Source organism: Mytilus californianus, unplaced genomic scaffold (assembly GCF_021869535.1).
Source record: "Mytilus californianus isolate M0D057914Y unplaced genomic scaffold, xbMytCali1.0.p SCAF_3, whole genome shotgun sequence".
Lineage (NCBI taxonomy): Eukaryota > Metazoa > Mollusca > Bivalvia > Mytilida > Mytilidae > Mytilus > Mytilus californianus.
The window spans coordinates 16333112-16350585 of NW_026262679.1; the positions used below are offsets into that span (position 1 = coordinate 16333112).

The following is a 17474-nucleotide window of genomic DNA, read 5'->3' on the forward strand; positions in this document are numbered from 1 at the left end:
AAAATCTCAATATCTCTAAAATAAAACAACGCTCACTAAAACCAGAAGTCCATTACTAGACGTAAAACATATATACATGTCCTGAGTGACTTTTTATGTCCTGTCTGCACTCAGGAGATCCTGAGCGGTTTTTAGACGTACCGTTAATTTATAGGCATATATTTGAAGCTGTTCTTAATTATGTATACATTATCTATAGGTATACATGTATCAGACAAAAAACTTTCCAAAGAACTTAGTTCTAGTTATCTTAGGTCCTAGTCACAGGCACTTGTCTCAGAAAAAAAATTTCCTATATACTTTTAATGTTATATTAAGGTATATAGGAAACAAAATTCTGAGACAAGTGCCTGTGGTCCTAGTGTGAAATAAATCCACTGGGAATTGGCCATTTTAAACACAACTATATACACGTTTTCTCAAGGGTTTGTACATGTAAAGTGAAATTATGTTTACTAAATGCGTAGTTACATAAGTTTATTTGCTACTTTTTTCTTCTTTATTTTATATAAATGATTTTTTTTTTATAATTTTAACATTTTTTTCTACGAAAAATTTGTAGTGTTGCAATAGGGAATGGACACAGATACTTAACTACATTTAACTAAAGAAATTTTGTGTAATGTCATCAATCTGTATTACACATAGACAGGATGTTCTCTAGATAACTATGGTATTTCTAATAAGTTATACACACCCCAGGGTACACGCACTGTCGTAATGGAAAATTACTGCATGCTTTAATTACCTGTAATCAGCCATGTAACAAATCAGTTGACTGACCATGTCATTACAGTTTAAAAAGTTTTTCCTCAGATCAAAACGGAATATTCATTTTAACTTTAAAATTTAAAACTTTAAAAGTATACTTTGACATAATTATGAAGTAAAAGAATTTAACAATTGACTAATCGGATTTTTCCAAAGATTAAGATACAATTATATTTATTATTCTGGGACTGACAGATATATCACAGGCACTTGTCTCAGAATTTTATTTCCTATATACCTTTATTAAAGTATATAGGATTTTTTTCTGAGACAAGTGCCTGTGAGACATATATACATGCATAAGTCGCAGACATATATAATTGTAAATCAAAATGATTTACCTAATTACTGGGAAATAATATAATGTTTCAGTTATGTTGATGTCACAAATACACATGAATTATTTGATGATGCATGCTGGAATTTCTTATCTAAACGCATGACGGTGACCACAGACATATATATATATATATACATTTACTGATTCTATAATTTCTTGAGAAAAAAAAAAATCAGGAGGGAAGTCAGAGGGAAGTGAAACAAACATTTTAAGCTTTTATTAAAAATTGTTGGGAAGACAATAAAATACGACACTGAGTTTTGAAAAAAAAGTTTATGATTGGTATTGGTTTTTTTTTAATAAAGATGCCCCCTTTTTAGCCACACCGACGAATGGAGAATTCCAAATAGGGTCACAAGGTCACATTTTAAAACTTTTTCAGTTGCCCAGTCTCAAAAAGCAATTTTGACTGGCATTGTTTTTAGTCGAATTATATTTTTGCAGGTCAGGTTGCAAAGTGGCAGGTCGGATTTGACTATGTTGACAACGGTCCTAAAAAATATCCGAAAAAAAACGTTGAATCAAACGATATGAACCTACGCAGTTTTATATTATAAGACTGACACACACCAGTGTGCTAACTGTGCTGGGTGAGGTGCTGTAACTTGATATACATGTATCATTAAGTTACAGTACTGTTAGGATTTGCCTACCTATTTGCCTGTTAGTATAGACTGTCCCTGGCTTGAAAGTATGGCCACGGTTCTCTGCTCAGCAACGAGTGCGTGATTAGCAAATCAAATATCTTGTAGCAGTAAAATACATCGGGGAAGGGGGGGGGGGGGGGGGGGGGGGGGTTGCACTTCAATATTTAATTGATAGGGGTGTCGCTGGGGTTCTGTTACCCCACCCTTTTCATATAATTTAGATCTTAAAAATGTATACCTTTTCATATAGTTGCGTGGGTAAAATTGTAACCTTTTCCCATATTGATTGGGTTTCGTGGGGTGTGTTGGAAAAGTGGAATATTTAAGGCTAAGATTCTGTGTGTAATGTTTACTTACGGCGAGACTTTCGGCTGTGAAAAAATGACAGGGCTTTTCATATACAAGTAATTGGAACTTTATCGACCTAATCATATATTTCTGATAGTTTTCCCCTGCACCTATTCCCATATTTTCAAGCAGGAAAAAGTGACCTATTCCAGCGGCACGTCCTATCATCTTGTATATATAGGAAGTGCCCCCCCCCCCTCCCCCCGAGTAAAATACACAAATGTATAATACCTTAATTCAGGAGCACAGTCTCTCTTTACCGTAGATAACTTCGAGATTAATATGTAAGTTTACTTTGCTAATCGATGTTCCTGTAATTCAGATTTATATTTATTTGTGAGACCCCCGTCACTATTTATATTCACTCAAAGAAAGGGGTTCTCCGTTACTGGGAAAATCTTATCTGATTCAGGATCAATTTATCGGTTACACTCCCCTATCACCAGTGATTCTTTGTTGTAAGCTGACATTCTGAAAAAGGTATACTGTGTACTATCAATTTGCACGATTAGTTACAGATGTCGACTCGGACTACTGCAAAAGACAATAATTCAGTTCACTGATTTAGATTGAATAGTGGTTCGGTTAATCCCCTCTTCCCCAAACAAGTAAGAATTAGGTTACATCTTTTGGTAGTCCAAATAATTATGACGTCTTGCAAGGCTATTTTAATTTTTTTTTCTATCTATCTATCTTCATATTTCCGCACTCAGTCACAACTTTGACTATTACGTGCCCAGAAAAAAGTTAAAATAGCCTTGCAAGACGTCATAATTATTTGGACTAATCTTTTGGCAAATATGGTCGTACCACAGGGGTTTGTTACAATTTACCGGGTTTTCTATCCTTACGAATCATGAAAAACTAACCAGGCCAGGTGATAAAAAATCTGTCTCCCCTTTTTATCCCACCAGAATATCAAAAGGTTGTCTCCTTACACCTACATGACAAAAATATATACAAATATGGTATCATGACAATGTGACGGCTCTTCAACAGAAACTAAAGACGTAGAAGTTAACAACTATATAGGTCACCGTACAGATTTCAACAATGGGCTTAAAAGGCAAAATGCTTAATAAGCTACAAAAGGCCAAAATAGATAGACAATATCTGACAAGGGTAGAAATGTCCAGAATGTTGAAAAAAAAAGGTAAGGTGACATGTCTCTCAGAGAACTAGTGTAAGAGATAAATTAGTCCTGGTAAAAATAATGAAAATTGTCTGGTCAGACAAATATAACTTGTATTAAAAGTCCATGGATACAGAATTTACTAGTATATTTAGTCCGATGTCAGTAATTTATGTCCCCAGACTAATTTTCCTAGTCCATGGCATCACTATTCCGAGGTAAAAATGTCCAGTTTTTCTAATACTGTATGCATCATGTCAAGTATATTTGGTGTATGAAAATTTTTAAGGATGTATGTTTGTCTGGCATGTTTTATTCAACCTTGACCTCATTTTTATGGTTCATTGCTCAATGTTATTTTTTTTGTTTGTTTTTTGGTCACTTTTTTCTATTTCCTTATTTTAAAATTAGCAATAGGTCAACTATATTTGGTGTATGGAATGATTGTAAGGTGCATATGTCTGACTGAGAAGTTTCATCTTACCTTGACTTTATTTTCATAGTACATTGGACAATGTTTAGTTTTTGTGGTTTGATCTATTTTTCGGATACTGTTAGCAATAAGGCCCTATATTTGGTGAATTGAATGATTGTAAGATGCACATGTCTGTCTGGCATGTTTTATATGACCTTGACCTCATTTTCATGGTTCATTGGTCAATGAAAAGTTTGCATTGTTTTGTCAGTTTATCATATGCTTTAAGCAACAGGTAAATTATATTTGGTGGATGTAACGATTGTAAGGTATGCATGTCTGTCTGGCAGATTCATATAACCATGACCGCATTTTATGGTTCTTTGGTCAATGCTAAGTTTTCTTGGTTTTTTCATTTTATCAGATATTATAAGCATATGTCTACTTGTTGGTGTATGGAATGACTGCAAGGTGTCATATAAAAATAACAAGATGTCTGTCTGCCAAGGTTAATATTGCTGTGACCTCATTTTCATAGAATATTAATAATATTAAACAGCAAAAATGATGAGCAAGACAAGATATACAAATGATCCAAAATTGTCAGTTGCCTACTAGTACTAATTATGTGATAGTAGTTATTGTCATTAAATGATAATGTTTACCCTTTTATGTGTAGGGCAAGGACATTAAAGATAAAGGGAAACTATAAACAAAAGAAATTATCAACAAAAATAGATTTACAGACGTCAACAAAGCCTAAATGGTAAGTCCACTTCTATAAAAGTTATTGCCCTTGAATAATGATTATTATGAAAATAAGATGTGGTATGATAAATAAGAAAACTATCCACCAGAGTTCAATTAAGTGGATGTAAGCAATGCAATTACTTATGAGAGGCCAATGATGACCTGTAAATAATGAGAAAACCCATACCCTATACATGATATAGTCATCTATAAAAGACACCACAAACAAAATTTGGAACAAAACATCAATTCAAACTTCAAATATACCAGACTAATTTATAAAAAAAAAACAAGTTATGAAAAAACAAATATGACGGACTTGAACCAACATCAACCACTGAACTATGTACAGGCTCCTGATTTTGGACAGGCAAAATACAGTAGGGTTGATATAAAAATAAGAAGCGGTATGATTGCCAATGAGACTTTTCTCCAATAGAGATCAAATGACATTAAATTTAACAAAATTAGTTCACTGTACAGCCTTCGACAATGAGCAAACCCTATACTGCATAGTAATCTATAAAAGGCCATGAAATAACAAATGTAAAACAATTCAAAAAGGGCATGGTGTCTATCCATGCTAAACATGCTTGGGGGAAACACCACAAAGGCGAAAGCTAAGTGCCTGATTTTTGCACAAAACAAAAAATAAAAAACAAATATGATATATAGCAACAATTGACAACCACTGAATAACAGGCCCCTGACTTGGGACAGCCACTTACAAAATGTGGCATGGTTTAACATGTTTGCTGGCGCCAAATCCTCCTCTAATTAAGGACAGTGGTGTAAGTGTCAGTTCATTTAAATATAAAAACTATAAAATCAGTTGAAAAGGGCTATTTTCTGCTCTTTGGTCAGGTTATTTTGATACATTCCCGTTTTCATTTTCAATTTTATTAACTCATTAGAATGCAACAAAGCAGAAAAACAGCTACCAAAAACACAGACCGGATGTGGCTGGAAATTTATTCTTTCCCTTTAACAAAAAAGACTCAACATACAGATCTATTAGTACTGACAGTTACTGAAAGCTAATTCAAAGTAAATATCAACTAATAAAATAAACATTTTGTGAGCACCCAACCCACCCCTAACCTGGGACAGTGGTTTTTATAACAGCACAACATTTGAACAAACTGTAAACATTTGTTGCAATTGGCTTAACTCAAAAGACTGCAACAAGGCACAAAAAACAACTAATATGAAAACCATAGACACAAAGCACTGAAATAAGAGTTCTTACAATTTTAAATATTCAAATGAAAGTTTTATCAAAATGTACATAAAAATGATAAAATAGCCATTTTATTGCTGTATTTCTCTTCATTTATAATTTTTGAGTTTTGTGTATTTGTAGGTCAGACATCTTGGTTTTCATGATCATCATTCAACAAGTCAATACTGAACAGAAAACTTAAAGTTGATATTTTTCTACATAGTGTGACTTTTTTATTAATTTGAAATGGAATGTGTTTTTTTCCTACATAAGAAAGAGGAAATTTCATCATAATGACTATAAACAAAAAGGCGTCATATCATCATGATCATAGATGCACAAGAACTTAATCATGTAAATGCAATAACGTAATTATCAATTGAAAGAAGGGAGGAATGAAAAAATATATTAGTATTTTGTTGTCCAAATGAACTTGCTTTGTCCACTCATTTAAATCGCTCCATCCAATAAAGACGTACGGTGGAAGATTTTTGAAGAACAGATTGCAAAAGAGGTTTTGTCTTAGAATTGTAGGAATATTCTAGTGGATGAAATAATTTATTTACTTGACTCTTATATAGTGGACTGAATAATTGTACATAGCAAGCTGAAACAAGAAAAACTAAAACTTAACAGGAAAAGTGTTTATTTTATAAATTTGCAAATATAAACGTAATATTATGAACACCACAAAGGTATAAGATTCAAATCGTTTGCATATTCATGTATTGCAATGGAACTAAAACAAAGAAAACTTTAACTCATGAAAAGAGTAAACTATTAACTGTGCTTTGTCAATTTATTCAGTCAGAATATGAAATATTTTTTTTCAGTTCTATTTTTCATAATAAAACAAACAACACAAAGATTTCAAATCAATATTTTTTTCTTTTATTAAAACATGTCATCATTTTATTTCAGTTAAAGGATTTTATTTTTTGACTTTAAATAGTATTATACTTTCCAAAATAATAATAATCTTTATTGTCATATAAACAAATTAAAAACATGTTTGTGACAAAATGAAAAAAAAACAAAATACACTCATACATGTTATATATATATTATAAACTTTTTACTACCAAACATAATTCATTGTAAAATACACATTACTGTATATTTATAATTTGAATTCCATAGGATTTTATTTTGTCCCATGGGATATTAAAAATCCCATGGGATTTTTTTTGTCCCATGGGACAACAAATATCCCATGGGACTACAATTATCCCATGGGACCCAGAAAAATCCTATGGGATTTAACCAAAATCCCATGGGATAATGGTCAATCCCATGGGATTTGCCTTATCCCATGGGATATTGAAAATCCCATGTTTTTCTAAATCAAATTACAGAATATATATAATAATAACAGTAGAAAAGCAATGAAATTATTGAATCCCATGTAATTCCGCACATTTTGGTTATATACACAACATTGTAGGTCTAAGGAGAGGCGGCGGCGGATTTGCAAATGAGTGTTTTGCAAATTAAAAGTGTCCAGTGTTATAACCATAATCCATTAAAAGAGACAAATTTGAACACTGATCAGAGTTTTGCATAAGGGATAAACATTCCTTAATTTAAATTGATTTCCGAAGTTTTATCAATACACATTTCATAAAAACAATATCCGTATGTTCATACCAATACCTCAGTACTAGGCTACTGGACTGGAGATACCCTCAGAGAAGTACATTCCATAAGCAAATATATTGACACAGTTTTAATAATAACATTAAACGCTACGTATACTGTACTACAATGCTATGCGCACTTCGACAAATAATGTCTCTTTAGTGGAGATCGACACTAAAAATACAAAGCCTATTTCAAACGTCGAAGAGTTGATATACCTGGAAAGAAACTATTTCTGATAAAAGCGCAAAATTTTCTTTCCCTTTAATGTTAATATAATGGTATTCAAGTAGTCCCTTCTTACGGTGTGTACGTATCCCAACTCGTTAGCTATGCTCGTGTCTGTAGTAATGATTCAGATTTCAGTGAACGTAACCTGTATATAACTGGAAAATAATTAAGTCAGGGATTTCGTTATCACAAATGACATTTACTGAATTCTTTCATAGAGATGAAGAATTGTTAGCATGTTTGGTTGTACAAGAAGAGAGGCGAAAGATACCAAAGGGATATTCAAACTGACAACGTCGTTGCAAAAAAAAAAACGACAAAGAATAGAGTACAAAATATAACATAGAAAACTAAAGACTGAGCAACACAATGCCCCTAAAAAATTTGGGTGAACTCAGGTGCTTCGGAAGGGTAAGCAGATCCTGCTCCGCATGTAGCACCCGTCATGTTGCTCGTGCAAGTACAAATACGGTGAGAAGTTTATTTTGGATCGTAGAAATCTTATAACAAATGGGATATCATATTCTCATTTTTACGGTAATGTTGTTTATAAAGCTCATAAATGAATATACAGTTCATATAAACATATCGTTCTTTATTGTAAAATCTTTACATATAGTTTTTATCGGTATACTAAGGGAGCTACCATTTGATTTTTATGGGGGGGGGGGGGGGGGGGGTAGGATGAAAAATTTTGTCCTGCCTTTTTATTTTTCCCTCTATTCGGTCCTGCCTTTTTATTTTTCACTCTATTCGGTCCTGCCTTTTTTTTTTAGTTTATCCTGACTTTTTTTTTTACATAAATTGTCATCCTGCCTTTTTTTTTTGCAAATAATCTCATCCTGCCTTTTTTTTAACTCAAAACTCCTGTCCTGCCTATTTTTTTTAAATTTCATCCTAGCCCCATCCCCCCACCCCCCCCCCCCCCCCATAAAAATCTAATGGTAGCTCCCTAACATTGATTTAATTTTTAATTTGAAATATAACTAAATATGTATTATTATTATAGAGAAGTTTTCATTAAATATTCTTCAAAATTTGAAATATAATGTATACATAGTTTAGTTGCACTTGTCCATAGATAAATGTCCATGTATAAAGTTTTATAGACCATGTACAAATTTAGCCAGTGGGGTTTATGATGTAAGTAAACACTCGATTCAGATTACTAAATGACCATGTTACGTAAACCCCATTACACATGTTACTTTTAAGTGTATTGGGAAGGTTAAGAGTTTAAATAAGGGTAATTCAACGGTCACTTCAAAGATGCAAAATTTTAGTACCGACGTTTATTACTTTATTTGATTAATGGGATAATTTCTCCGGGTACTATATAAACAAGTTTGTTCAGTTGGTGTACTATCTGTGTATTCCAACTGAACAGAACTTTGTGTTTTTATTTTAAAGGTTAGTAATCTTTACACATTTTTTGTAACGATTTAATCATTTAAATTGAGAAAGAATTTGTGATTAAAAGTAAATTTTTAAACTGTAATCTGAAAATAGAAACAATGTGCTCTTTTAATTTTATCAATTTAATGAAAGCTTAATTTGTTCAATGTTATTTGATTTATTTACAACTTTATTGTATTTGTTAATTATTACTATTTTAATTTGTATTTTAATTTGATATTTAGTATTGTACAATAATAAACAAAACGGATCTGTGTATTCCAACTGAACAGAACTTTGTGTTTTTATTTTAAAGGCACCGGACAATTTCAGAAACCCTAGTGGTATGATAAAGTCATAAAAAAAACATGAACAGCATACAAATTACTTGTCAGCCACATACACATACGAGTTTCATCCGACCTCTCACTACACCAAGTCGAGTAAAGTCTCACCCCAACTGACACCAAAACCAAGTATAAAAAGTGGTGGAGGACTTTGGAAAAAAAAAAACCATAAATAAAATACTGCATGTATATGGTCATATAAAGTCACGAATAAGAATAACTAAACGCAATCAGTCATCTTGGTCATAACAACTTGTCTAACCGATATATACAATATCAACGGATATCAACCTTATTCCTTACAACCCACATATGTTGTTTGGAAGCGCAATTTTTTTTTTAAGAATAAAACAGATATTTTTCTTTTATATGCTTCAATTTGTTTGTACATATTCATTTCAATTATTTGTGTTGTTGATTTGTCTTTTTCCTAAAAATTTTGGAGCTCCAAAATTAAATGGAGTGGGGGAGTATTATTATAGAGAAGTTTTCATTAAATATTCTTCAAAATTTGAAATATAATGTATACATAGTTTAGTTGCACTTGTCCATAGATAAATGTCCATGTATAAAGTTTTATAGACCATGTACAAATTTAGCCAGTGGGGTTTATGATGTAAGTAAACACTCGATTCAGATTACTAAATGACCATGTTACGTAAACCCCATTACACATGTTACTTTTAAGTGTATTGGGAAGGTTAAGAGTTTAAATAAGGGTAATTCAACGGTCACTTCAAAGATGCAAAATTTTAGTACCGACGTTTATTACTTTATTTGATTAATGGGATAATTTCTCCGGGTACTATATAAACAAGTTTGTTCAGTTGGTGTACTATCTGTGTATTCCAACTGAACAGAACTTTGTGTTTTTATTTTAAAGGTTAGTAATCTTTACACATTTTTTGTAACGATTTAATCATTTAAATTGAGAAAGAATTTGTGATTAAAAGTAAATTTTTAAACTGTAATCTGAAAATAGAAACAATGTGCTCTTTTAATTTTATCAATTTAATGAAAGCTTAATTTGTTCAATGTTATTTGATTTATTTACAACTTTATTGTATTTGTTAATTATTACTATTTTAATTTGTATTTTAATTTGATATTTAGTATTGTACAATAATAAACAAAACGGATCTGTGTATTCCAACTGAACAGAACTTTGTGTTTTTATTTTAAAGGCACCGGACAATTTCAGAAACCCTAGTGGTATGATAAAGTCATAAAAAAAACATGAACAGCATACAAATTACTTGTCAGCCACATACACATACGAGTTTCATCCGACCTCTCACTACACCAAGTCGAGTAAAGTCTCACCCCAACTGACACCAAAACCAAGTATAAAATAATTGTTACTCAGTGAATAACACGTATTTTTCTACATCGATATTTTTATTTTGTTATTGTACACTATTATGCTTTTCTCAGATTGCTCATTACTTTCACACTAAATCTGTCGGAGTTGTACTGAATCACATTTTAGTCAGGGAGAGCATGTTTTTTTTAATTTCTAATATTTAGAATAGTCTTTTAGATTGGTATAATTGTGTTCTTTTTTATTTGTTTAGTGCTTAGTACCGATCTGATGATAAAATCCCTTTCCAACTGATTTTGACAGTAATACTTATGTTGTATGGTACCCCTGTCCCAGGTTAGTAGAGGGTCGTGCGCTCACAAAATTTAAAACCCCGCCACAATCTGTATGTGCATGTATCAAGCCAGGAGCCTATAATTCAGGGTTTTCATTTGTTGCTGTCTGCGATCTGTTTTTCGTTCATTTTTGTTGTATAAATCAGACTGATATACTTTTCTTTTGAATTGTTTCCCATTTTGTCATACGGTGTCTTTAATAGATTACTATACGGTTTGGTTTTTCTCATTGTTAAAGGTCGTACAGTGACCTGTAATTGTTCAAATCTTTTTTCTTTGGTCTTTCGAGAGTTGTCTCATTGGCTATCATACCACATCTCTTTGTCTTTATAGTAAGAAGAATATTAGTATCATCAGTAGGTCTCATCTATATGTAATTCTTTGATAAATCATGTACAGGTACCACCAAAACATGTGTAGCGGTTGTCGAAATATTAAAAACTACCGTGGAAGTCGATGCTATACTTTAATCGTACTATAAGATGCGAGCACTTTATCGTACAAATGAAGAGCAGCAATAAAAGCGCTGTTTCATTTGATTAATGTTATTTCATCCTATTTCACTATTTCACTATCGATACGGCACTTTTTTCAACAAATTGAATGGTCATGTTTGAACTGTTTTACATTTGTTATTTTCGGGGCCTTTTATAGCCGGCTATGCGGTATGGGTTTTGCTCATTGTTGAAGGACATACGGTGACCTATAGGTGTTAACTTCTATATCATTCGGTCTCTGGTGGAGAGTTGTCTCATTGGCAATCATACCACATATCCTTATTTTTATATTGATATATAGATATCTTTACGACAAAGTTCGCCCCTTGTAAATGTCCTCCCGTGTATATACCGTCAAAAAATAGAACTGTTTAACTACCTCACCTGACTCATCTTGCTACACTTAATGTATTATGTAGAGTACAAATTATTTTCACTACTGTATTTCTACTATTTGTATTTGTTAGTCCTTTGGTAATCCGTATGTATCGACAATATTGTGTGAATTATTGTACTTAAGATCTTTTGTGTTTCTTATGTCAAAATACCCTGTCACATATTTGCATGTAGCTCAACACAAAAACTAGTTTAGAAAGACTTCCATAGTATGTGACAGTAAGTTATTCACACTACACTTTGAGTCATATTAATTTTAATGTCGTTGATGTCCGGAACATTTTACCTGTCCTTCTTCTGCTAGACAAGAGTCATCACCCAGACAGAAAAATGCGTAAAAACATTAAATGCAATCATTTTTGCAGCTTTTACCAATTCTTGTGGCAGAATTTGCAATAGAAAAAGACAGTACCACAAAAAATCACGAGGCAGTAAATCTGTTGATGCATATCTTGATTGTAGTACTGATATAGACTTTGTCTGAAGCTTATGACGTAATTCATAATAAGAAAAGTTGCACCCGTTCTCATAATCCCAGAAACAAATATACAAAGGTTAGAATTACATGAACCTCAAACGGAGTCAAACTATGTACGCCAAGTGAAAAGGATTTCTTGATATGTATGCATCACCCCTTATGGAATTCCAAAGTCCAAAGGGTTACATCACAGTAACTATGAAGTAAGATAGGCAGTAAAGACACGCGGCATCTGTAGCAGAGTACATGTGAACACTGTACATAAAAGGAATGATTGGGTAAACGTCAATTAGACAGTAGAACATCAACATAAACAACTAAACAGTCTACAATTAAACTAACGATTTTCACCAATAGACCAGTGTTTTGTGCAATATGGTATGGACAGCTTTTTATCGACCGAAATGGCTATTGTGGAAATGTTTTCGTTGGTTCTTCTGACTTAATTTGTGACATTATTTTTAAGAATACATCTCTTTCTATGAATAGAGAACATGGTATAGGGATATAACGTATGAACGTAATTTAAGCATCAACTCGTGGCAGAAGGTGTTTGATTAAAATTTAGTCAATGAGTGTCTTAAGACATATTGTCTGTTGTTAACATGTCCGTATATCTTTGTGGTGGATTGTATGTGTTGTTTTATGTCTTTTTAGTTTGTCTTTGTCTTATGAATATTTGAGGTGAAGGGTATACGCCAATAAGACAGAAAACCAGAGACATAATCAAAAATACATCTTTAATTTGATTTTGACATTAAGATTTCCCCTAGAAAAAAATCGTATCGATAATATTCTAGTTGTAATCGGTTATTATTGATTTTTCAGGATCCAACGCTAAAAAAGAAATATGATGGAGTATAATAAAAGAGAAGGATACAGTTGTTTTAAGGCCTTCAGTGATGAATAATAAAGCTCCTGCCTTTCATCAAGTTCAAATATCTCATTGTGTCGAAATATGCAGATTACATTTCTTTGGTGTGGTTTGGGTTGGTGTTTTATTGCCGTATAACACACATTTCCTCACAACCTCCGCTACATAATTAAGTTTTATAATGTCAAGAGCAAGTAGTCCAATGGTGGTCAATTCTTCCCGTTATATATATAAACGAAAGAAGCTATGATATTATTGTCCAAAGAAATTTAAATTATGATCTTGATTGTTTTTTATTTGAACTTTAATGTGTAATCGTGATATTATTAATCAAACCAAAAACTTGAAAATTGGCATTTACTGCTTCGATGCTAAGGGGGTAAGGGCAAAGTCTGGTCGGTTCAAAGAATAATGTATCTGTGGACGGTGACATTTTTTCCTCTAACTGTTATGAACTAGAACGTTAAAGATCCGAATCAGCATGTTGGTCTAAGGAGACAGCAGGGTTCATTTTCTCGTCCTAATATTCATGTATAATATTGGCCACTTGACGTTTAAAGCCAAAGCATCCATCCATTATAGTGGCCCAGTAATAATGTTCACGGTAAAATGTGAGGTTAGTGCAAGAACAAAAATATTTTTGCATTCAAATTAAAAAATAAGGTAATTTATTTTTTTGATTTAACATGAACATTTTTATTAAATGTATTCACGAAAATAAGTTCCAGGTTTTTGTGTATAATATGAAATTGGCATATATTGTCAATTACTAGTAGATCGTGTAAATTCCTGTTATGAAGAGTAAATTACAAGATGAAATGAAATTCAAAAAGACCAGATAAAGATCTTAAGTACAACGAAGACAAAGCGATCTCTTGCAGATACCGGGAGTATCGTCAGGTCCCCGGATGGGGATACATGTGTTTCCCTCTTGTGCTTATTATTATGCAGAATTTAAATCAGTGAAGCAGTGAGACAATAATATAACCTTTTCTGCAATGCAAGAATGATAATAAGGAATTTTAAAAACTTAACTATAATTAACAGTGTAGTTAATTAAAACATCGATGATGGCAAGGACACAGAGAGATAGTAACGCATGAAATTTATAAAGTGTTTTTTCATTTTTTTAATAAAGAACATTTACAACAAAAAACACCAACAACACAAATTTGACTATGATCATTTAGTATGTTCTGCTGTTCGTCTGGTAAATTGAAAAATAAAATAACAAAAACACCGAAATCCAAGGAAAATCCAAAACGGAAAGTCCCTCATCAAATGGCAAAACCAAAAGTTCAAATACAAAAATTGAACGAATTAAAAGAGACGTGGAGTAAACGTCAATGAGACAGCGACCAAACGACACAAATAACCAAAAGACATGTAAAGGTCGATCAACATACAGTCTTCAACAATATAGATAGGAATTGTTTCATTGTATCTTAGGTTTACGGTATCTGCATATTATCGGTGAGATATATAATTTGGTTATATCGTTTGGTTGAACGAATGTCATCTACCTATCTGCTATTCAATAATGCCTAAATAAACAATTAATTATTAAGTTTTACTAGTATTACCATTTGAGTATTGTCACATGATTAGAGAAATGAAATTCACTATATAGAATCATATACATGTAACACAGATGGTGCGAGTTTTGGACAGGACATACTTGCCATCGAGGTGGGTCTATTATGCAGATTTTTTGTTGAGGTTTGATATGGCTCTATTTGTTCATGATTTATGCTTTGTTGAGGTTTGATATGGCTCTATTTGTTCATGAGTAATGTTTTGTTGAGGTTTGATATGGCTCTATTTGTTCATGAGTAATTTTTTGTTGAGGTTTGATATGGCTCTATTTGTTCATGAGTAATGTTTTGTTGAGGTTTGATATGGCTCTATTTGTTCATGAGTAATGTTTTGTTGAGGTTTGATATGGCTCTATTTGTTCATGAGTAATGTTTTGTTGAGGTTTGATATGGCTCTATTTGTTCATGAGTAATGTTTTTTTTTAGGTTTGATATGACTCTATTTGTTCATGAGTAATGTTTTTTTTTAGGTTTGATATGACTCTATTTGTTCATGAGTAATGCTGTTATTCTCCCTTTCTTCAGAATGAGATTATTGTTGCTCAATTTAGGTCGCCGTTGTTGCACGTATCAAGTGTTTCTTGTAGGTTTGTCACTGACCTATGGTTTTATCCGTCTCAACCTCTCTATTGTTACATTGAAAATGTTCTTGCTGACAATCGTTATTACATTTTTCACGCTGTGAAATTGAATACGAATACAAAATATATATATTTATATATCATAGCAATTAGATAAATGTCCTTTAAATAAATATACTTTAAGTAAATATACTGTAAATATTTTAAGCGTAAAAGGAGTTGTAGAACTACACATAATTGAATTGTATTTACTTGAATAACTATTAATTTTAGGACATATATTTGAACCTGCAATTGTAGAGATTTTTAGTTTCGTAATTTGTTTAGTAGAGATGGAAAAAGTTCAAGCTTTAAGCCTCATGCAAAGTTGATCGTAGATGAATTTGGCTACTTTTTTTTATTTCCCATACTCATCTAGCTCTTAATGTTTCTATGTATTTACACACTCCTGGCTTTCAAATACTCATCTAGCTCTTAATGTTTCTATGTATTTATACACTCCTGGCTTTCAAATACTCATCTAGCTATTAATGTTTCTATGTATTTATACACACCAGGGGCCTGTTTATCGAAATTGTCCTAAGATCGGTCCTAAGAATTTCTTAGGACAGAAATTAGGACAAAGTTAGGACAGACTTACGACATGTCTCAGCATGCACATCGAAGCTATCTTAGGATTATCTTAGCTAGGATGTCCTAACCGCTGTCCTAAGTATTGGCGTTAAAGAAAATAACAAATTAAAAATGAAAAAATGAAAATATAGTATCAAATATAACCAATAACTATAATTTAAAAAAAAAGATAAATAATTAGAAAATAATATAAAAAATATATGTGAAATTAAATATATTATAGCAATTAAATAAATATACTGTAAATATTTTAAGCGTAAAAGGAGTTGTAGAACTACACATAATTGAATTGTTTTTTCCTTGAATTAATATTAATTTTAGAACATTGAAGCTACAATTGTAGAGATTTTGAGATTCGTAAAAAAAAAGATATTAGAAGAGATGGAAATCATTCAAGCTTTAAGCCTCAGGCAAAGTTGATCGTGAATACTTCTGGATACTTTTATGTCCAATTTTGTCATATATCTCTTAATGTTTCTACGTATTTATACATCCCTGGCTTTCAAATATTTTGTTTTAATGTTTCTGATAAAGGTAAATCCAGAAAACGCTTTGGACGTGCACAATTTCTAATGTGTTATTTTCTTTTACAGGAATCTCGCCACTTTGAATTTTCAAATTTTGAATTCGAATACTTTTTTTTAATTTTTTGTACGTCTAGGTCCTATACGTCATATTGTTAAACAGCTAAACAATAGGGTCACACAATAGGATCAAACAATATCAACAAATAAACGTCCTATACCTACAAAATATTCTTTGAAGAGAACACATTGACATAGTGCATGTATATAAACAATAAATTATATTGGTAGTTATATCAATAAATGGATGCAAAACCTTTTATGTTGATGTTTAACCTCTGCCCACGTGATGAGAAAACATGAAACATTATTTGTAGAAGAGGGGAAATGAACATTGTAAAATATCTCAAATTGTGACATAACAGAAGTTAGCCTGAAGCGGTTTCAATGAAATATGAATGAAGGCTAACCAAAAATCATGCTAACTGTCAGGTCGTTTACATTAGGTATTCAGAGTGTGGTTTTGTCTAGCCTTTTTTATTCTCATTCCATTGACGTATAAATGCATAAAATTGGATTCAGCAACATTTCCACGACCTCATTTTTAATTCACAATTTGTAAAACAATTATTTGTTGTTTTCATCCATTAATTGATTCTAAATATTTACCCGACGTTCAAAATAAAAGTTACATTTGACGAATTTAAGTTAAATAAATTGTTATTATTTCGGTATCAGAGAGTCTTAATTGAATTAATATTCAATTCACCGACCAAAAATTGTTGTAATTTAATACATGTACTACATCTAGACTATAAATGTAAATGCAAATAAATTTTAATTAATTAATTTAAGTACGTGAAATATCATATATATACATGTACATAATGACATTATTGTGCTGAACAGGTTAAGTTTCAATTATATTATACGTTTTTATTTCCGCATCCTTAAATCTTTTTTTATATATATATGAACAGTAGAACGTATGACGTTTCCCTTCT

General features: G+C 31.8%; 2 long non-coding RNA genes across 6 annotated transcripts in view; one reads left to right on the forward strand and one right to left on the reverse strand.

Moving 5' to 3' along the window:
• LOC127734013 (uncharacterized) overlaps positions 1–17474 on the reverse strand; it is a 42915-nt gene that overhangs the window by 12906 nt on the left and 12535 nt on the right. The window lies entirely within an intron of this gene.
• Positions 2604–6479, forward strand: LOC127734015 (uncharacterized). The gene is made up of 3 exons (XR_007997353.1): positions 2604–2714; positions 4333–4419; positions 5767–6479. It is a non-coding gene; the product is annotated as an uncharacterized LOC127734015 (long non-coding RNA).